The sequence below is a fragment of the Platalea leucorodia genome (genome assembly GCF_965183815.1).
Source record: "Platalea leucorodia genome assembly, contig: HAP1_HAP1_SCAFFOLD_148, whole genome shotgun sequence".
In the NCBI taxonomy this organism is placed as follows: Eukaryota; Metazoa; Chordata; class Aves; order Pelecaniformes; family Threskiornithidae; genus Platalea; species Platalea leucorodia.
Window position 1 is genome coordinate 91,056 of NW_028121395.1, and position 21,524 is coordinate 112,579.

At 51.6% G+C, this 21,524-nt stretch overlaps 1 pseudogene across 1 annotated transcript; it reads right to left on the reverse strand.

The window, feature by feature from the left end:
* Positions 1-16,785: 16,785 nt before the first annotated feature.
* LOC309603617 (olfactory receptor 14A16-like) lies at positions 16,786-19,365 on the reverse strand (annotated as a pseudogene). The gene is made up of 2 exons: positions 19,317-19,365; positions 16,786-17,755 (listed from the first exon to the last, which is right to left on the reverse strand). The product of its transcript is annotated as an olfactory receptor 14A16-like (transcript).
* Between the last annotated feature and the right edge of the window lie 2,159 nt (positions 19,366-21,524).

Below are 21,524 nucleotides of genomic sequence, written 5' to 3' on the forward strand. Positions count from 1 at the left end.
GCTCAGCAAAGGCTTCTCATGGAGAAAACTGGAACCAAGCACCCAGGACCCCGTATATCCAAAGGCTTTGCTTCAGAGCAAAGATGTGCTGGGAAGGATGGTGTCCCGATCCAATGTCGGGAGAGGTTTCGATACGATCCCAAGGATGAGATTAAGACGCAAACGAGGTCAAATGCTGTACAACCTTTTGACTTTATTTTGGCGAACGAAGGGGTGAGGACCGGGTAGGGAGACGGGGGGGAAAAAAAGAAAGAAAAAGAGAGAAAAAGAGAAAGAGCGTGCTCAGGCGGGTGAGAAAAGAGCCACGTAGGGGAACTAGCTACCGCCACTCCAAGTCCGGCGTTGTCCCGTCGATCAAAGGTCCAGTCGGTTCAGTCTCTGTGTCCGCAGGAGCAGCTTCCGAGGAGGTGCACAGTGTAGGACGAGTAGAGAAAGAGAGGGAGCAGAGGGCGAAGAGAGCCTCAAAAGGCGCATGCAGTCCTTTTATAGGGCCATGCACATGCGCAGAACAGGTCTGCGTACATGCAGTTTGCACTTCTGCTTTTCGCGCCCTGGTCTCTGCGCACGTGTGCGTGCAGTCCATGGCCCCGCCTTTCACGTCCCGGCCTCTGCCTTTCGCACCCTGGTCTCTGCGCAGGTGTGCGTGCAGTTCATGGTCCCGGCCTTTCGTGTCCTGGTCTCTGCATGGGCATCCATCCTGTGGTGGTTTCGTCGGGGGCTGGATGATGAAACCATAAGGTGGCGGTAGAACGGCAATGTCGAGACAATTCTGGTTCCATAACAGTCCTCGACACCACCCCGTGGCTCGACATTGCAGTCTTCACAGTGGTAGGAGACCTGGGAAGGGAGGGAGGGAGAGAGAGAGAGAGAGAGAGGACAGAGCAGAGGTAGAGACAGAAGCAGAGAAAAAGGGGAGGTATGGAGGAGAAAGGTGACATGGGACATGGTAAGAGAGTGCTCAATTGCAAACAAACAAACAGGAACATTGTCCAATGTAAACACTCTTTTTCCTTAATCTTTCTAAAAGTTTAACAATGTTCAACTTTATAGAACAACCCTGAGAAATCCATTGCGCGAGGTAGTTCACCATTATAAGAAGTACAGAACAACTGGTGTCTATGACATGGGTAGGAACATGCAATTTTTTTTTTTTTTATTTTTTTTTTTTAGGTCTTAGCAATGGTTATTGTGGTGGGTTCTACCCAGCAAACGGCACGGATTTGTTTTATGCCATCAGGTGAGGTGGTAGGTACGAACTGCATATTAGATACCACATGTACTGTTAGCTGAACAAAACAGGGTATTATACAGGGTAAAAACATTAAAGTGGCAAACGCACATAGCAAATATAACAGCAACTGTTTCACCCAGGGCGCCCCCGGCAGCCAGGACCATAAATTACCATTCCAACCGTTCCAGGTCTGGACGGGGACGTGGGCTATTTTCCTAATGTCTTTGGTTAATTGGAGGACTACTTCGCCTACATCGTCTATTTCTAAACAACAGTTAGAGACATTTAATTTCCCACAGACCCCTCCTTCTTCAGCCAGTAAATAATCTAAAACCATACGGTGTTGAAGGATTGCCGTGCGCATTTGTTGAGACTGTTGAGTTAAAAGATCTATAGCATTGGCGGTTTTATTGGTAACCATTTCTAAAACCGCTTGTAATCGGATTATACGGTTCAAATTATAGATTGGTTCCCTTGCCCCTGATATCGGTTCATTGGGGTTCCAGGTGGCAGGCCCATAATGTTGGATTATTCTTTCAGGAGGCCACTCATTTTCCCCCCATTTTTGTGTTCCACCTATGTTCACCTCAACAGCTCGCTTGCGGCGGGCAATCTTTCCATCTTCCAGATTATCGTACAATCTTATCCCCAACTGAGAGCCACCCGTTTGTGGAAGAAGGAAGAATAAAGGCCGGATAATTCCTACATAACAGACCCCTGACCAATGCGCTGGCAGTCGTTTATAGGCGGTATGTCCACAAATCCAATAATGGCCCCTTTTAGCTGTGGCCCCATTGGCAAATGGTCCCGCTGCATCCTCGGGGAACTGGAAATACATTGTTTTATCATTGTCCATGGGGCTAAAAAAGACAGTTGGGTTATTATTCATCCGGCCGGTGCAATACCAGGCCCTGGAGTTGTTTTTCCATTTGCAGGTTTCCTTGTAGACATGGTCCCTAGATTGTTGGAGAATTAACATCTTGTTTTTATTTGCCCAGTACCCTTTGAACCCTCGACTGCGTCCAGCATTATCAAGCCATGCCCATACAGAGATACCCCTATTTGCATTTGCCAACTTGTTCGTAAGTGTCCATTGGCACTTGCTTTCTCCCACACAGACCCCTCCCTTTTGAGTACGATTTAAACAATATTGCCCCACGGCAGGAAATTGAACTGGCCATGTTCCACTATCACCCCAAGTGTCATTCGTGGTCTCACTATAACTACTCACAGTTTGGGCTGGGGTGAGGGATGTGGACGTCCACGGCCAACTTGACAGCCCCAGAGGTCCCCCGCAAACCCAGCAATGACTTAAATTAAAAGCTCGGCTTACAGCTTTGGCTAATAATACCGATTCATTGTCCTTAAAGGGATCAAATGGGTCGGGGGAGGGTGAAGGAATTAGTCCTCCACTGCTTTTATAGGTACATTCGCAAACTAGTACAACCATGAATAACACGCGCATCTTGATCTTCGGGTGGTGTGTGTCCGGATCAGCTGCTCCCTCCTGAAAAACAAAAATAGAAGCAAACCCGCTTCTCGGGTCAGAAGGAAGGAACAGTCCATTTAGCGTGAATTTTGCTATGCATTGGTAAATCTTCGCCCCTGCCCTTATGGGAATTGCTTCCAGCTCTCTGGGTCAACGACCATGGGGCTCGGAGATTGCCTGTAGTTAAAAACACACCCGGACCCCAATACCCTTCCGCCTCCTTTTCTGACAGCAAGATCCCATCCCCCCCCAACAAAGACACTCTCCACACGTATTCAATCTCCGATTCCTTTGTATTCCTCGCAAAGTCCTTTCTCAGCTTTGCCAATTCAGTTGCTGTAAACGGGACCTCTTTAGTAATAACTTGGGGATGATTATCACCCTCGTCCTCATACACATACTCCGTTTTAACCAGCGGGTACATGTGGGGGAGGCTCTCCATGGCCTCTTTGGCTTTTTGCAAATCGCCCGGAGGGTAAATCTGCCATACCCCCTTCTCCGCGGGCATTGTTTCTGCCCCTGGCAGTGTATCCGCCTCCATTAAAAGCTGATTTTTCAACTCATTTTTTAGTATCGCATTTTGGCGCCTCTCCTCCTCCAATTGTTCCTGCAGGGTTTTTATTACTGTCTGCAGGGAGTTCACCAACATATCTGTCCGACAGGACCTCTGCTTTTTCTCCTCCACCGTGGCGGCCAAACTCGCTCCCAACACCACATAAATTATAGCCTTTCCTTTGCCCCTCTTAACCTTAGCCTCCTTCTGCAATATAGTTATTCTATCCACCACACTCTGTAACTGAAACCAGTGCTTCCTTGCCCAGTTTTGTCCCTGGGGTGAGGGGCGAGACTGGTGCGCCTCCAAGAGGCCATACAATTTCTTTGTCCCTTCATCCAGCGAAAGCACATGGTCACAAACATCGACTGCCTTGCAGGCGGCCATCACTTACAAAGGGGATATCGTCCTGAGAGGGTCATGCTTCAGTATCCAAGTTCCCCCTATACGCTCCCAGGAGGCCAAACCGTACACTAATATGTAAGTTATGCACAAAGAACCAACATTCACTCCCTCCTCACGCTTCGTTCGTCTCCGGCTGCTTCCCTCGTGGGAGAGCAGAACCGCGGATCAGAACTCCGCACTCGCTTCGTACTTGCTCGTACGTCTCGTTCACCCACAATCACACAGCACACCACAACAAGGTAGTATGGCACTCTCGTCTCAGGGGATCCTGTCCATGACGCCAGTTAAAATGTCCTGATCCAATGTCAGGAGAGGTTTTGATACGATCCCAAGGACGAGATTAAGACGCAAACGAGGTCAAATGCCATACAACCTTTTGACTTTATTTTGGCGAACGAAGGGGTGAGGACCGGGTAGGGAGACGGGGGGGAAAAAAAGAAAGAAAAAGAGAGAAAAAGAGAAAGAGCGTGCTCAGGCGGGTGAGAAAAGAGCCACGTAGGGGAACTAGCTACCGCCACTCCAAGTCCGGCGTTGTCCCGTCGATCAAAGGTCCAGTCGGTTCAGTCTCTGTGTCCGCAGGAGCAGCTTCCAAGGAGGTGCGCGGGGAAGGACGAGAAGAGAAAGAGAGGGAAGAGGGCGAAGAGAGCCTCAAAAGGCGCATGCAGTCCTTTTATAGGGCCATGCACATGCGCAGAACGGGTCTGCGTACATGCAGTTTGCGCTTCTGCTTTTTGCGCCCTGGTCTCTGCGCAGGCATGCGTGCAGTCCATGGCCCTGCCTTTCGTGTCCTGGTCTCTGCATGGGCATCCATCCTGTGGTGGTTTCGTCGGGGGCTGGATGTCGAAACCATAAGATAGCGGTAGAACGGCAATGTCGAGACAATTCTGGTTCCGTAACAGTCCTCGACAGATGGCAGGTGGCAATGTAATGATGAAATGAGGTGCTCATGAAGACAACAAACCCTGCAGTCCCTGAGGCAGAGAAACGCAGGCCTGGGCCATGATGGCCTTGCAAGAGAGAAGTTTGCTGCCTGAGCTGACTTGGCAGCACCTTGTGCCAATCTCCAGGAACACAAGGTACCCCTGAGAAAGTCCCTAGGTGAGGTAAGCCTGCACTCCAGCCCGTTACTGCATCTGCAATGGACATCAGTGGCATGGGGTTTTTTTCAATATCATCAGGTAGGCGGGTAGAGGAGAGGAAAGAAGAGAACTGTCAGGGGTTGAGAGTACAGGGACATGAGTGGAGCCCCTGGTGTGATGTGCCTCCCAATCATGCAGCACATGTGGGTGTAGACGAGATGGACCTTGCCTCCTTGCTGGGGTGTTGGCATTCAGGTGCTGGCACAAAGGCACCAGACTCCTTTGGGAGGCCCTGCTCTGTCTGCCCAGACCCCCCTCCAGTGGGACATGGCTTTCCTGGAGGTCCTGTGCCTTGTTTGCCAGCCACAGGCAGTTTCACTGGGCACCCAGCCTCCCCTGGCATGGCACTAGAGGCCTTTCCGATGCCATTTAAAACAGAGCCTTGAAACAAGGTAGGTGCCTTCACTGAAGGGATGTGCACACGCCTGAATTTTACAGTGAGCTGAGCTCTAGGGAGTGCAGAGGATGGTGCTGCAAGACAGATCTGACCCTCCTTCTCATGCGCTCCTGCTCTTGGTCAGCTGAAAGTCCAGCAGCTGCCATGGCAATGTGGGTCTGACAGACATTCAGATGCCCTAAACATTGGGTATAATCTGAGGTGGCCAAGGGACCCTCCCCACCAGCCCCACAGCTGATGCTCAGGCAGGTGTGGGTGTCCCAGCTATGCTCCATCAGAGCTTGCAGACACATCCACAAGTCTTGGACCACCCCTGGCACCTCAAATGCCACCAGGAGTTTGTGTGAGAGCAGCTGCCACCCCCCATCCCCATGCATCCCAGTGGGTGCTCAGGGCAGGGGCTGGTCTGCAGGCACCTATTTTGTGCACCCTGAACTGAAGCAAGAGGAATCCCAGCGGCTGTGGGTCTGTGGGGTGCATGGGGGAGAGCTGAACCCCACTGCAGTCTCTGGCCTCCTCACCAGAGAGGAGACACCTTATGGGCTCCGCTGAATCCCTGCCCTGCACTGGGGGGGAAATGACTCTGCCTGTCACTGCCGAGGTGTCCCGCCTGGCAATGTGATGGGGAGAGGGGTAAAGGGACGGGAACATTTCCACCTCTTGTAGACCACCATGCCATGTTTGGGAAAATGCCACTTCTGAAATGCATCTCTCCAGCATTCAGAGAGGGACAGTCAGTGATGACATCAGTCTGTGTCAGCCCCCACTCCCCAGGAGAGACCCTGCTGCCTCTCAGGAGCTGTCAGCCCTTAGAGCCCCAGGGACACCTGGAGGGAGCCCAGAGGGGCAGAGAAAGTGGTGCCTTGGGCTGGGCCTCTGCTGCTGAGCTGGGCTGGGCTCCTGGGGTGGAGGGAGCTGCTGGCAAGTGGGCAGCACTGCAGAGAGACAGCTCTGCCCAGGGGCAGCTCCTCTGCCAAGGGCAGCAGGGCTGAGGGCACTGCCTGCAGGCAGTGAGGGGAGAGGAGAGAGGCAGAGAGAGGTTAAAGGCAGTGTGGAGTGGGAGGATGCTGAGAGCTCACTGGAGGAGAAATCTTCACAGCCCTGGACACGGTAAGTCTCTGGCAGCGGGGCAATGCACATCTTTGTCTTGGAGGGATCTCCTAGAGATGGCACATCATCCTTCAGATAGGAATTGGCAGGATGGTTCTCAGGGTTTCTTTACTGTGGAGAAGGACATGCTCTATCCTGCCACACTGTCAGAGGACAGAACATGATGGCTGCCTTCTCCAAAGGATTGCTGCAAGGGTATGCAGCCAGGGGTGCCCAGGGCTGTCCTTCTGAGCAGGGTCCCTGCACCTCAGGGGGCTGTGTGCTGGGGCAGGGACTCTGCCACCTGCCAGGGTCGGCACTCAGCCCTCCCAGGGAGCTCCACACAGCTCTATGAGAAGAAGCTGTGGGTGGAAGGAGGCACCGCTGGCAGGGCAGTGTAGGATCCTTATGATGTTGAGAGGGTGGTACATGGGACATTGCAGCTCACAGATTGAGCTCATGCCCAAGTAATTTCTGAGGGAACTTTTCATGAGTCCATTCAGGGCAGGGCTTTCCTGCTTCAGTCTGTGCTTTCCTCAATTTGTGCTTCCACTTTTCTCTGGCTCGGCTTGGTGGGAATGGAAACACAGTTGTGTTCATTAGAGAAAGGGCTGAGACTCCTAAGCCATCACACTGAGGTTTACTGGGAACTTCACCAACTGCCTTCACCCCCACCAGCCTACAGATAACACCAGCATCACCTTTCCAGGTTCATCAGGGTTTGTGCGACCTGTTCTTTAGCACCTGCACACACAGAGCAGCTGCAGGGTGTGCTGTGCCCTGAGGGTGACTGCCCTGCACTGTCACCGTCCGGGAGGGGGTGTGCAGTGCTGGGTAAGCGAAAGGCTTTCCTGAGTGCCCCTCTGTCTCTCTCCTTGCCTCCCTCATCTGCTCTTGGTCTTGCTGTCAGGCTCTTTGGGAATGGGAGTTTCAGCTGCAGAGTCAGGCACTGGTCTTGTGGGTCCTCCCATTTGGGTGTGTTTATGGCAATGAGGTGTCCCAGCTGTCCTCTAACCTGTGATGCTCTGGGCAATGCAGTCTGTGAGGCTCGGGAATGAGCTGACCCTCCCTTAACCAGATGCCAACATTAGCACAGCTGGCTACCTCCTTGGGGTGTCCTTCCAAGCTGTGAGCTGCCTTCCAGGATGCAAACCTGCCCTATAGCACCTTTATGTTATCTGAAGGCCCTATGGAGAAGTGCAGAGATGCTACAACAGAGAAAATGCTGATGGGTTTGTGAAATGAGCCATGTGTGTCCTCGGCTAAATGTGGGGTGCTGAAACCTTGAGAAAGGGTGAGACATTTAGTGGTCTGCAGTGGATCCCTCTGCTCTCAGCAGTGTCTGGTGGCTTTTCAGGGTAATGTGGGAATGTGATCGCCCTACAGCTCAGAAAGATGTAAGCCCAGGGCAGCTGGGAACAAGACAGAGGGACAGACCAGCTCCCCTCCCTCTGTACTAAGCCACAGGCACTCCTCTTGCCTCGCAGGACTCCCTCTGTTCTCCCTGAGTGCAGCACAAATGCTGAGGGTTTCTGACATCCAAACACACTCCCCAGGGGAGATGGACGGAAGCTGTAAAACTAACCTCTCCAACTGCCTTCTGCCATCCCTGTTCCTTAGCACTGGGAGTGCAGATGCTGACAGGCCCTTCTGGGGTGGGAGCAGTTTCATCTGACAAAGTCAAAAACCAGCACTAGACCCTGTACCCACCATTTTCATGAACTGTTTCCTGCAGAGCAGGGCTGACTCCTCGGCAGCCAGCAGGCAGAGACCCTGCTCCTCATGGCACACTCAGCCAGCGCCAACCAGCGCTCCAGGCACAGAGCTGAAGGAAGCTCTCCTTGAAAAGGAAGAAGGTGGGTGCATGTAGCAGGGAGAGGGTCCAGGGAAAATGGCTTTGATTTTGCTCAGAGAAGTCTCCCCTGACTTCCCATTCCATTTTCTTCCTTGGACAGTGTCCCATGCTCAGAGGAAGGACATGTCCAACAGCAGCTCCATCACCCACTTCCTCCTCCTGGCATTCACAGACACACAGGAGCTGCAGCTCTTGCACTTCTTGATATTCCTGGGCATCTACGTGGCTGCCCTCCTGGGCAACGGACTCATCATCACTTCTATCACCTTTGACCACCGCCTCCACACCCCCATGTACTTCTTCCTCCTCAACCTCTCTGTTCTTGACCTGGGCTCCATCTCCACCACTCTCCCCAAATCCATGGCCAATTCCCTCTGGAACACCAGGGCCATCTCCTACACGGGATGTGCTGCCCAAGTCTTTCTGATTGTATTTTTTGTTCCAGCAGAGTATTCTCTTCTCACCATCATGGCCTACGACCGCTACGCTGCCATCTGCAAACCCCTGCACTATGGGACCCTCCTGGGCAGCAGAGCTTGCGTCCACATGGCAGCAGCTGCCTGGGGCAGTGGCTTTCTCAATGCTCTTCTTCACACTGTGAATATATTTTCACTACTGCTTTGCGAGGGCAATGCTGTGGAGCAGTTCCTCTGTGAAATCCTCCAGATCCTCAAGCTCTCCTCCTCACACTCCTACCTCAGGGAAGATGGGTTTCTTATTTTAAGTTATTTGTTAGCTTTTGGATGTTTTGTTTTCATCATGCTGTCCTAGGCGGAGATCTTCAGGGCTGTGCTGAGGATCCCCTCTGAGCAGGGACGCCACAAAGCCTTTTCCACGTGCCTCCCTCACCTGGCTGTGGTCTCCCTGTTTATCACCACTGGCGTGTTTGCTTAATTGAAGCCCCCCTTCATCTCCTCCCCATCCCTGGATCTGGTGGTGGCAGTGCTGTACTCAGTGGTGCCTCCAGCAGCGAACCCCCTCATCTACAGCATGAGGAACCAGGAGCTCAAAGATGCAGTGTGGAAAATGATGATTGGATGTTTTTCTGAAGCAATAAACTGTCCATTTTCTTATGCATATCACTCATAATGTGTCTCATTACAGGTTCAGCCTGTCTTTTGGAGGTTTGGTGGTTGTGGTCGCTGTCTTTTTCCTCGGTTTTACTTGTGATAATATTATGCACAAAGAAATGACATTATTCATACCATGTCTAATTCACTATCTACCTTTCTAATGTTATGCAGAGCCTTGAAAGGAGAGCCATGTTCTCTATGCATTTAAAAATAAAGGACCTTGCAGCAACTTTGTATCTGAGACTTGTTTTTCTGAGACTTTCTCTGGAGCTGCATGGAACGGCCTGTGTGATGATATGGAGGGGAAAAGAGTCCCAGCACAGCAGCACGGCCAGGCAGCACCAGCTCTTGGTCTTTCCCGAGCTGCTCTCTTTTAAATTCCACACTCTCTTTCTGAGCCCCTCTCTTGGTGTAAGGAAGGATTGCTCTGGCAGCTTGGTCAGAGTCCTTTTGTGTGGCAGTCCTGTGACTGCAGGCAGGGACAGGCAATGGGCACTTCTGTGACAGAGCTGACCTCCAGAACAGAGTTTCTGTCATACAAGGGGATCTCCTGGTGGCAGTGCCTGAAATCATAGGTCTTCTACTTTTTCTCTCAAGAACAAGCCCAAGAAAGTGCCCTCAAGAGGAAAACACAGCTAAACTGTTTGAATATTCAGTGTGGGAGCACGTGGCAGTGTCCTTGCACAGCCAGGCCTCCTGGGGGAGATAGGAAGGACCAGCAGAGCAGGCTCTGGGCTGAGCCCGTGGTCGCTGGACACCCCAGGGAAGCTGCCCCAAGGCAACCGTCACAGAGCAGCCCATAACAATCACCGTTTCCAGCACTGGACTGTCACCCCGCCTTGTACAGGTTGTTTATTCCCCCCACAGTGGCACACCAAATGACTAGGTCAGAAGCCCATGTTTGTGTTGTACAGAGGTAAGATCACAGAGGAGATATTCCTGGAAGATATATCAAAGTGTGATGAAGAGAGGGAGGTGATTACAGAAAGCCAATATGGCTTCACAAAGGACAACTTGTGCCTGACTACTCTAGTGGCCTTCTACCATGGAGTAACTGCATTAATGGACAACGGAAGAGCTACAGACGTCACCTGTCTAGCCTTCTGTAAGTCCTCTGATATGGTCCCCCACAACATTCTTGCTGCTGCTAAGTTGGAGAGATACAGGTGTGACAAATGGACTCTTAGATGGATAAGGAACTGGCTGGATGGGTGCATCCAAAGAGTTATAGGCAATGGCTCCATGTCTGAGTACTAGTACTAGTGCTAGTACTCACCGAGTGGTGTCTCTCAAGGGTGCATACTGGGACCAGTACTGTTTAATATCTTCATCAGTGACATAGTCAGTGGGATTGAGTGCACCCTCAGCTAGTTTGCAGATGACACCAAGCTGAGTGGGGCGGTTGATTCGCTTGAGGGGAGGGACGACATCCCGAGGGACCTTGACAGGCTGAGTTGTAGGTCTGTGCAAATCTTATTAAGTTAACAAAGGCCAAGTGCAAGGTCCTGCACCTGGGTCGGGGCAATCCCCACTGTCAGTAGCAACTGGGAGATGAATGGATTTAGAGCAGCCCTGCAGAAAAATGCTTGGGGATATTGGTGGGCAGAAACTTGGACATGGGCCAGCAATGTGTGCTTGCAGCCCAGAAAGCCAACCATATCCTGGGCTGCCAAAAAAATCATATCCAGCAGGTGGAGGGAGGTGATTCTCCCCTCTACACAAGTAATGAGAAAGGGGAGACAATCACTTCAACTCACTCTTTTGGCAAGGCTCCTCTTTATACGTTCTAGGACACTGCTGGCCACCTTTGCTACCAGGTCTCACTGCTGGGTCATGTTTTGCCTTCTGTCCCCCAGCATCACCAGGGCCTTTTCCGCAGAGCTGCTCCCCAGCCAGGCAGTCCCCAGCCCCTGCAACTGCAGGCTGTTAGGCTGTCCCAGGTGCAAGACCTGGTGTCCTGATTTAACCCCAGCTGGCAACTAATCACCACACAGCCGCTCACTCACTCCCTGCCTCCAGTGGGATGGGGGAAGAATTGGAAGGGTAAAAGTGAGAAAGAAACTCATGGCTTGAGATATAAACAGTTTCATAATTAAAAAGAAATAATAATAATAATAATAACAACAACAACAACAACAAAGAAATGAAAGGAAAAGAGGAGAAAAAAAAAGGAAAGTGAGAGGAAAATAAAACCCAAGAAAAACAAGTGATTCAAATGAAAACAGTTGGTCAAATACAACTGACTGATGTGTAGCCAGTCCTCAGTCAGAGCCCCCCCTGCCAACCTCCCCTCCCCACCCTGTTTTATTGTTGAGCATGACATCATACGGTCTGGAAGATCCCTTTGGTCAGTTGGGGTCAGCTGTCCCAGCCGTGTCCCCTCCCAACTTCTTGTGCACCTCCACCGTACTCACTGGTGGGGTGGAGTGAGGAGCAGAAAAGGCCTTGACACTGTGTAAGCACTGCTCAGCAGTAACTAAAACATCTGTTTGTTTTCAACACTATTTACATCACAAATCCAAAACATAGCCCCATACAAGCTACTATGAAGAAGTTAAACTCTATCCCAGCCAAAACCAGTACATCTGGCCTTTGTCCTTCATCTATCTCGTGAAGTTCCTGACAGCACAGTCCTCCCACCTGTCATGTTTCCCCTGAATGGCATCCCTAGGGCACAGGAATGGTCCTCCCAATTTAGAGCCATCAACAAATGTGGTGACAGTTGCCTCCTCTGCGTCATGGATACAGGTGTTAAACTGCACAGGGCTCAGGAGAGTCCCCTGTGCTGCCCCACAATGCCCCAGTATGTCCCACTGCCCTCCAGGTAGGGCATGAACCCTTCTCCACTGCTCTCTCAACCTCATCCTCCAACTGGTGTTTCACCCGTCTCTTTGTCGACCCATCCAGACTGTAATGGCTTAACGTGGATACAAGGCTACCGAGGGAGACCATGCCAAAAGCCTTGCTGAAGTGGAGGTAAAGGACATCCACTGTTCTCCCCTCGTGCATAAAAGCAGTTCCTTCATCAGGAAGGCCGTCAGGTTGGTGAGGCATGATTTACCCTTGGCTAATCCATGCTGACTGCATTTGGACACCTTCTGCTCTTTGAGGTGCCCAGCAATGTCCCCCAAGAGCACTCATGGGAAGGCTCACTCCTCCCCCAAGTGAGCTTCTACAGCCTGGGGTTCCCGGGGTTGCACTTTTGGCCTCTTTCAACGATGGGTGCAACATTGGTTTGTCCTCACTCCCAAGAGACCTCTACCAATCCCGTGACCTTTCAAAAGGGATATTCCAAAGTAATATCAATGTTCCAGTGTCACTTCATTACCACTATTCTGCCTGTTATACTGTGTATTGAATTTATATTCAAATTAAGTTTAAATTTAAATTATTAAAATAAATTAAAATGATTTATATTAATTTAATTTTTATCTTTCATATGTTTTCACCTGTCTTCATAGAAGAACCATTTCTAACGTCATCTTTTCACATGCAGACTGCCTAGACAAAAGCCCTTTCCCTTATTCTCCAGTTTTCTCCTCCCCTTACTCTTTCTTCATTCAGATTCCTCTCTCCCATCCAGTTGCGGCTTTGACATCAGGGACTTAAAAGTTTGCCTGTCTTGCAGCAGTCTAATTGTCTCCTTAGCCAACTCTTTAATTATGTTTATATCTCTCTTCTTTGGATCTGCCTACCTGAAATAGTTCTCCTAAGATTATCCCCTGTAGAAAGGCAACCTCATTAGAGGCAGCTTGGACTTAGCATATGCTGGCAGAGTCTGTTTTCTTTATGGAACTGGACCATGCTTGACTTTTCCTTTGCTTGCAAATAGGAGAAACCCTTCTGTGCCTGTGTGCAGCCAGGTCTCTAAGGAGAGCAGCGGGGAGATGGTGCAAAGGAGCTGAACCATCCAGCTGCAGAGATCAGTGGAGAAGTCTGCTGTAAGGAAAAGTCCCAGGTGGGCAAGGAGAGAAATGGTGGGGTTGGGGAGGTGAGGTGGGAGGTTGTCAGAGCTCAAGGGACAGCTTCTCCTACCAGTCCAGACCTCCTGAGGAGACACCCTGCAGCAATATCTATTGGGGAATGCTGCTGTCAACCCTTCTCTAAAATGAAAAGTAATAAACTACACCCTTGAAAATAAAACCTCATTTTTATTAGAAGCTCTTTGAAATCTTTCCCCATAGCTACACTAGGAAACAGCTCCAATTATCTGTACACCTCTTGAAGACTTGATGAAAATTACAGGAAGAGACATGGCTCGTTAGGGCTTGCTTTATTTTAATGAGCCCCATGGAGTATTTGTGCTGAGTCCTTCAGCTGCAGGCACTGAGAGGAGATTGCACAAACATCCCCAAGAGTCAGCATCAAAAGCAAAACCCAAAGTAACTTGAGGTATTAATGAGTCCCATTACTGGCAAAGCCTCCCCAGGGACTCGTTAGAGCAGAGAATTGGAGGCCATGATTGCAGGCAGGCAAAGGGAATGTGCAGGCAGCTCAGCTGCTGAGAAAACCCTGGTTTTGTTTTATGAAGCAGCAAGGCCAAGCTCTGACCCCCAGCCCCGGGGAAGGCAGGTCCTGTCCCTCACGCATTGCTCAGGGCTCTTCCTGGGGCAGTGGGATGTGTGTGGGGGGGGTGATGCTGAGTGCAGGACAAGGCTATGACAGCTCCCAGCCTTACTGGGGGTGTGCAAGGAGGCAATGAGGACCCCCCACTGCCTCAGGACAACATGTCTCCTCACAGGCCTTGGTGGCAGAGATGATTGCTACAGCCAGGGAGACAAAGCCTTGGGTTCTCTTGGCGACTTCCAGCCTTGCCAGTGCTTTTTGCCATCTCCACCACAGCTTGTCCTACGCTGTCCCACAGCTGCTTCTTTTGCCCTGCAGGCTGCAGACACCCATCTCGCTTCCTCACCTTGCTTTCACCGTGGCATTTCCATACACTCACCGACGGCTGTCCACCCTCACACTCTGTTCCTTCAAACACAAGGAGATGGACTGACCTCATACTCCTTCTGGAGGACTTCATGTACCACAGCACTACCCTCTGAGTGACATTTCTTCCTCCTCATGTCCAATCTCCACCATCCCAGCTGCACTGTGTGGCACTGTTTCTCTCTCCTGCTCTTTCCTACAACCACCCGGGAAACAACCTTTCAGGCAGGCACCCCAACCCATCACCCTTCTTGTGGCCCTTCACCTGACCAGACAGAAGTAACCTCACCATGATCTTCCAAGGCTGCGAGCCTTTCTGCTTATCAGATAGACACGACCAAGCTGCGTGCCTACTGCTGTCCCATCCTGTACTCAGGCAGAAGAGACAGGACAGCCAAAATACAAGGCCCCTTCATGGAGTGAGCCTAGGTCCTTCAGCAGAGGGGGTCTCACAGCCAGTGTGCCAACCAGGTGCCTTCTGATGGCAGATGTGAGTTTAGAAGCACATATCCCAGCCATGAGTCAAGGGCTGACCTATCGGCTGTTTCAGGAAGAAGTGACCTCACAGTGTGTTTCCCAGACACATTCCTGCTGTTGGCCTCTCACCTCCAGAGGCAGAAGTGACCTCACAGCCCCCTTCACAGCCATAGGCTTCCTAATGGATCATGAGTTCCCGAGACAAAATTGACCACATGATACCGTACCCAGCATTCACCCTCCTTCTGGCCCAGTACGTGAGCAGATAAAAGTAAGGTTGTTTCATCAAATTTAATAGATTTCCTACCAACAGTTTGAGTAGAGAAATGTTCCTCAGAGGACCTGCTGTATTTATACTGGTGCATTTAATATCTCTACTTCTGCCTCTCTTTTTTTTCCTTCCTCTTCTGTCTCTTCTGTCTTCAAAAAGCTCTCCAAGGAAAAGAGTCATTGAATCCTAGAATAACTCAGCTTGGAAGAGACGCCTGAGCATCACCTTGTCCAGCTATCCTGCTCAAGGCATGGTGAACAAGATGAGATTGCGGAACGGGCCTGCCCAGTTTGGCATCATCCACAAAGGAGCTGAAAAGGCACTCGGGCACATGATCCAGGCAGTTAATGAAGACACTCAAGAGTGTTGGCCCCAGTGCTTGCACTGAGGGATGCCACTAGGAAGTGGCCACCAGCAGGACTCTACCACGGCTGACATTTGGGGTGGATCCACCAGCCACCTTCCCACCCACTACATTACTCACTTCTTCAATCCAGATACCACCAATCTGGCTATAATGAGACCATGGGAAACCATGTCAAAACCCTTGCTAAGCTCCAGGAACAAAACATCCCCTTCTTTCCCCTACCCACACACGTTCAGCAATGCCTTTCTTGTCCTACAAGTACCTGGAAATGGCTGCAGCAGTATTTGGCCCATCCCCTTCCCAGGGACTGAGGTGACGTTGACCAGCCTGTAACTCTCCCAATCCTCCTTCTTGCACTTCTGGAAGAAGGGTTTGGTGTCTGCCTTTTCCAAGGACCCCAGAACCTCTCTGATGGCTCTGACACGTTTGAGGGCACAATCCAGAAAGGGTGACGTGGCAGACAGGAGCATTTGCAATGAGCCTGTCCGAGGCGGGGGAGATGAATCTCCCTGGGCCAGTGGGGTTTGTTCCTGGAGTCACAGACAGAAAGGGCAGGGCCCTGTGAGGTGCCCCTATCTGAGCTGGCCTCATGCACTCCTCCTACACACAGGGGTGTTCAGAGGCACGAGTCCTTCCCTTGCACGTGCGGAGGCAGGGCACTGCAGCAGGCACAATGACTCTCTGGCCTCCTGCTGCCACTGCCAGAGGCTGGGAGGCACCTCAGCCCTGCAGTGCATCGCCCTGCTCCATGCATGTCTGAGATGCCCCTCGTCATGAGGAATGGACACAGGGGCCTCGGTTCACAGAAGCACATCCCAGTGCTGCATTCAGGTGGTTTCCCAGGGAACGTTACTCTCAAAGTGAAGTGACCTCGAGGCACTGTCTGTCCCGCTGGCCTTCATGGCACCTCTGGGAACAGCTGATGGCATTTGGGCTCCCTCGGGTTCATCTCCCTACAGGCACACGGTGTGCATGCTGAAGCCGCCTCCGTACAGTGCAAACATGGACTTCTGACCTAGTCATTCGGTGTCCCTCCATAAAGAACCTCTCCGAGCTGGAGTGAGAGGCCAGTGCTGGGAATGGTGGTTGCAAGGGGCTGGTCTGTGGCCATTGCCCTGGGGCACCTTGGCCAGGGTGTCAGGCAAACACGGGCACAGACCAGACTCTGCTCTGCTTGTCTTACAAGTCTGTCCCTGGAGGCCTGGCTGTGTCAGGACACTGCTGTGTGCCCCAGCCCTGCACACTCACACATTTTGGATGTTCACTGGTGTTTTCCTCACCAGGGCACTGTCTTGAGCTTGTTCTTAACAGCAGCTTTGGAAGAAGATGTAAGCCTCCAGGCACTGCCCTGAGGAGATCACCTTTCTTTTTCGAAATGCTGTTATGGAGGCCAGCTCTGTCACAGAAGTGCCCAGTGCCTGTCCCTGCCTGCGGTCACAGGATTAACACAACAATAACAACAAATACAGAACACAGCCTGGGCCTGCAGTGAGTTACATTGTAACAGCTATGAAGACAATGGGCAGTTTATTGCTCCAGAAACACATCCGGTTATAAGTTTCCACACTGCATCCTTGAGCTGCTGGTTCCTCATGCTGTAGATGAGGGGGTTCACTGCTGGAGGCACCACTGAGTACAGCACTGCCACCACAGTGTCCAGGGGTGGGGATGAGATGGAGGGGGGCTTCAGGTAGGTAAATATGACAGTACTGAGAAACAGGGAGACCACGGCCAGGTGAGTAAGGCACGTGGAAAAGGCTTTGTGGCGTCCCTGCTCAGAGGGGATCCTCAGCATGGCCCTGAAGATCTGCACATAGGACAGCATGATGAAAACAAAACACTCAGTGCCCACAGAGACACTAACCACAAGAAGCCCAACTTCCCTGAGGTAGGCATCTGAGCAGGAGAGCTTGAGGATCTGGGGGATTTCACAAAAGAACTGCTCCAAAGCATTGCCCTTGCAGAAGGGTAAAGAAAATGTATAGGCCGTGTGCAGCACAGCATCAAGCAACCCAGTGCCCCAGGCAGCTGCTGCCATGTGGACACAAGCTCTGCTGCCCAGGAGGGTCCCGTAGTGCAGGGGTTTGCAGATGGCAACATAGCGGTCATAGGCCATGATGGTGAGAAGACACAATTCTGCTGACATCAAAAGGACAAACAGAAAGACCTGGGCAGCACATCCTGTGTAGGAGATGGCCCCCAGAGGGAATTGGCCATGGCTTTGGGGAGAGTGGTGGAGATGCAGCCCAGGTCAAGAACAGAGAGGCTGAGGAGGAAGAAGTACGTGGGGGTGTGGAGGTGGTGGTTGCAGGCTACGGCGGTGATGATGAGGCCGTTGCCCAGGAGGGCAGCCAGGTAGATGCCCAGGAAGAGCCAGAAGTGCAAGAGTTGCAGCTCCCGTGTGTCTGCAAATGCCAGGAGAAGGAACTGGGTGATGGAGCTGCCATTGGACATCTGCTGCTTCTGGGCATGGGGCACTGTCATAAGAGAAAAAGACAGTGACAAGTTAGGGGAGATGTTTCTGAGCAAAATCAAAGCCATTTCCAATAGACCATGCACCTGCACACACAGTCACCCATTTGTTTTTCCAGGAGAGCTTCCTTCAGCTCTGGGCTGCAGCTCAGCTTGGTGCTATCCGAGTGTGCAATGCAGAGCAGAGCCTCTGCCCATGGGCTCTTGATAAGCCAGCCCTACTCTGCAGAAGTGGGGAGGGGCAGGGACCAGGCCTGGTGTTCAACTTTGTCAGGTGAAAACAACGCAGAAGGGCCTGTCAGCATCCACACACCCAGTGCTAAGGAACAGGGACGGCAAAGGCAGTTTCAGCGATCTAGTTTTTTGTACAATTCCCCCCCATCTCCCCAGGTGAGTATTCTTGGATGTCAGCATTTCTGTTGCCCTTAGGGAGAGCAGAGCAAGTCCTGCAAGGCAAGAGGAGTGCCTGTGGTTTAGTGCAGACTGAGGGGAGCTGGTCTTTCCCACCGTCTTGCTCCCAGCTGTCTTGGGCTTGCACCTTTCTAGAGATGGAGGATGATCACAGTCCCATGGTACCCTGAAAAACCACCCGGTACTGCCGAGAGGAGAGGAATCCACCACTGACCACTAAATGTCTCACGCTCTCTCAAGGTCTCAGCACTCCACGTCTAGCCCAGGACACACAGGGCTCGTTTCACCAGCCCAACAGCATTTTCTCTGTTGTAGAATTTCTGCACTTATACATGGGGCTTTCAAATAACACAAAGGTTCAATAGGCCAGGTTTGCATCTTTGAGGGAAGCTCACAGCTTGGAAGGAATCCTTAATGCAATAGCCAACTGTCCTAATGATGACATTTGAGTGAGGGAGATTCAGCTCATTCCCTAGATGCACTGACCGCATTGCCCACAGCCTCACAGGTGAGATGAAAGCCAGGACACTTGTTCCCATGGACACACCTGCATGAAAGGACCCACAAGATCAGTGTGTGACTCTGCAGCTGAAACTCCACCTCCCCAGAGGGTTTGGCAGCAAGAACAAGATAACAATAGCAATAACACAGACCAGTGGAGAAACAAGGGAAAACACAGTGAGGGTGTGGCCGAGAGAGGCCAGGGCAGAGGCATTGGGGCACTCAGACAGCGTTCCCCTTCCCCAGCTGTGCACACCACCTCCCAGACACCACCATTGCCGGGCAGCTGCTCTCAGCCCCTGCGCTCTGCAGAGGGAACTGGGCCCGTGGCTGCAGAGCTGCACCACGGCTCTGCTGGAGCTCTGGCTGCAGAGGAGGTGGTTCACGCCTTGGAGCCCCCAGCCCTGAGGGCAGAGGCTTTGGTGGGTTGGAGAGGAGGCAAGGGGGCTTGCTCAGAGGGAGGGGTCTGCATTGGAGGGGATCATACGGAGGTTTCTGAATTCTCCCTCCCACAACATTTCTGGTTTTACTTTCCTCTCATTCCCTCATCATCTCCCTGCTGCCTGGAGATTTTCCTGCTGGGAGGTGTTTCCCTGTCCCATGTCTTTTCCCTCTCAGTGCTCACAGACCCCATCCCAATCTCTCTGCACTCACCTTGGCCCTCCAGAAACCTGCTTGTTTGCAGGGCAGTGGCTGGGTGCATGTTCCTGTTTGCATGTAGAAAAAACGACAGGTCCCTAACCCCAATGTGTCCAGCAGAGGTGATGCTGGTGCTGTCCATAGGCAGAGGAGTGACTGAAGGAGACTCCTGGAAGACCTACTGGTCACTCAAAGTTACAGTTCAGCAGTCTCAGTGACTTGTCAAAATTAAGAACTCCTTTATCGTTTGTCTCTTCCCATTCCCCAAGAGCAGGAAATTAAAACACAGACTCAGAAGAGTTCCTTATCTTTGGAATTCTTGTCTTGAGCTTCTGCTTGAAACCTCCTCTTGGAAATATTCTGGAAGTGAGCTGAAGCTCTGAGCAGCCCTGACCCACGCAGCACCCTCTCGATAGCAGAAGGACCCTGCCTTGCTGGGGGTCACTCTTTCCACCCACACCTTCTCCCCGCAGCACCATGTTGAATTCCTGAGACAGGCTGAGTGCTGACCCTGGCAGGCGGCAGAGTCCCTGCCCCAGCACACAGCCCCTGGGGTGCAGGGACCCTGCTCGGAAGGACAGCCCTGGGCACCCCTGGCTGCACACCCACCTTCACACCACTGCAGCGGTGATGGGAGATGGGAGAAGACAGCCATCGTGCTCTGTCCCTCTAAAGGTGCAGCAGGGAAAACCTGCTCCGGAGCATGTCCTCCTCCTCTACACTAGAGAAACCCTGAGCGTTTTCCTTACAGATCCTGTAATCTGTAGGATGTGCTAGCTTTAGGAGGCCCCTCAAGGAAGTGCAGCTGCATTGCCCTGCAGCCAGAGACTTACTGTGTCAAAGGCTGTTAAGATTTCTCCCCCAGTGACCTCTTGGCACCCTCCCACTCCAGGCTGCCTTTAACGTCTCTCTGCCTCACTCCTCTCCCCTCGCTGCCTGCAGGCAGTGCCCTCAGCCCTGCTGCCCTTTGCAGAGGAGCTGCTCCTGGGCAGAGCTGTGTCTCTGCAGTGCTGCCCACTTACCATCAGCTCTTGGGGTAGAAGCTGCTCTTGGGGCCTGTAATTAGGAGTTGTTGTCGTGGTACTTGGTGGGAAATAAGATGAGGGAGGAGGCTGTCATGAAAGGCCATATTAACTGTGTGTGTGACATGAGGGAGTCAGCTTCAGGGTGTTAAGGAGACTGTTAGTTTTGCTTAAGGCAGTGAGTGAGATGATCCTTGTAGGAGATTTCTGAGTGGGTGAGAATGGGGCAAGACTGTGTGTAAGGACTGAAAAGGCTGTGGCAGTGGTTGAGCCCATCAGAACTCAAGTAGGAGATGATTTGGGCAGTATCTGGCAAAGTCAGCATCTTGTAGGTGTAGCTCAGACTGTGTCAGGCCTGACTGCTGGCGAGGAATGGAGTGAGAAAGGAGTGTTGGAGTGCCAAGGCATGGGGATGGAAGTGATCACGGACCCATTTCTCAGTTTTCCATGGGCTGGCTGTGTACCCCACGTAACTCATCTTGCATTGAGAAAGAAGTGCAAGGTAAAAAAAGGTAATGTGTGGCAGAGCTAGAACTTGTAGTGAGATTACCATGCTTAGTCTTACCATTCCAGAGGATTAGAAACATTTCCTTGAAGCCCTTTGCCAACACACCAAGACCTGCCCTTCTGAAATAGCTGTTTTCCCAGGAGCTGCATCTGAGCTAAGGCAGATGAGAGAGTCTTGCCTGCTGTCAGCCACTGAGGCTGATGACAGGTCAGCCAGCAGTTTTGGCAAGGACAGAACAAGATAGATACGTATGCTCCTCTGTGCTGATTGTAAATTCTGGAATGTGTCTTGCATAAGTTGGTCTTTAGGTTTTGCGGGTTGTAGGTTTGGCAGGATCTATTGTGTCATTAACATGATGGTAATAACCAAACCTGGTGGGATGGGGTTGAGAATCAGAAGGCTAAAAGTGAGAAGGAATCTTGTGGGTTGAGATAAGAACAGTTTAATAATGAAAAAGAAATTCTTTTAAAAAATTGTAAGGAGAAGAACAAAAACAACAGAGAGAGGAGAATGAAACCCAAGAAAAACAAGCGATGCAAATGAAAACAACTGCTCACGGCTGCCGACGGTCAGCTGGTCCCTGAGCAGTTGCCCCCCGCCACCCTCGCCCCCACTTTTCTTGCTGACCATGACGTCATAGGGTATGGAATATCTCTTTGGTCAGCTGGGGTCAGCTGTCCCAGCTCTGTCCCC